Raw genomic sequence first — 1,202 nt, 5'->3', positions numbered from 1 at the left:
CTAGTGATGCCAGGTATTCGTCCACCACTGAACAAAAGAGGAAGGGCGAGAGTGGACAACCCTGTTTAACTCCTCTAGTGATGGAGATAGTCTCTGATTCTTCCCCGTTGACACAGATCTGGGTCTCCAAGTTGTCGTATAAGTCCTGCACAACGCCTAGAATATGCTGTGGTGTATCTAGCCTGCAGAGAGCTCTATTGAGAGAAGAGTGCGAGATGGTGTCGAAGGCCTTTGCAACGTCTATGAAAGCAATATAGACGTTCCTCTTCTCTCTACGGGCGTGTCTGATGATCCCTTCTACGAGTGCGAGGTTTTCCCCGCACCCGTCGACTTCCCGAAAAGCCTTTTGGCTAATGCTGGTGTCCGCATTCTTGCTCAACCTGTGTGCCAGGATCTTGCAATATACCCTAAGGAAGTGTGACCCGATGGTGATGGGTCGCCAGTTGGATGGATTTCCTAAGGGCGACTTCTTGGGGAGCATAGTTGTTCTGCTCACTTTGGTCCATGGGGGAACCCTTGCCAGGTATAGCCACACATTAAAGACCCTGCCCAGAACTCCTGATCCCAGTCTTTGTAGGGCTTTGGAGTCTAACTCTGGGTTTTCAGGGCCTGCTGCCGTCTCAGGTCCTCGTAGTGCTGCCAGAATGTCATTCTTGGAGATTGGCAGGAGAGTGTTTAGCATGTTGTCGTTGCTTTTCCTGGTGTATGGCAAGTTGTCAGGGGGTGATGGTGCAGAGAACCTAGGTCTATATTCGTTGTCAAATTCAGCGACCGTAGGTGTCTCCCCCTCGAATTCAACAGCGTCGATGATCTTCTTAGCAAGCTCTTTGGGGTTTCGTTGGTAGGCCCTTTGTGTACGTGCATACTCCCTCTTCTTCCGCACTTTCCTTGGGAGATGTTGTTCCCTAGGTTGATTGTTGGTGGTGGTTCTCCTCCGAGGTTGTCTCCTTCCGGTGAAGAGCCTCGGTCTGTGCTGCCTTAGCGCTGTCTCCAAACCGTCCAGTATTGCACCACAGTCCCCCTCCGTTAGGTCTTCGGGAGCGGGGATGTTGAGCAACACCTGGTTAAGGTCAGAGATTAGCGTGTTAGCCTCCTCCTCCTCCTCACTGAGCGTCCTGAGATACTCCCATAACCTCCTCCTAGCCTCGAGCTCACGGTCCAGTTCTTCTTCAGATTCGCTGGAGGAGTCGTCTGGATCTGAT

Source organism: Homarus americanus, unplaced genomic scaffold, assembly GCF_018991925.1.
Source record: "Homarus americanus isolate GMGI-L3 unplaced genomic scaffold, GMGI_Hamer_2.0 scaffold27155, whole genome shotgun sequence".
NCBI lineage: Eukaryota > Metazoa > Arthropoda > Malacostraca > Decapoda > Nephropidae > Homarus > Homarus americanus.
The sequence above is the reverse complement of the archived record's forward strand: the minus strand, read 5'-3'. Positions refer to the sequence as shown.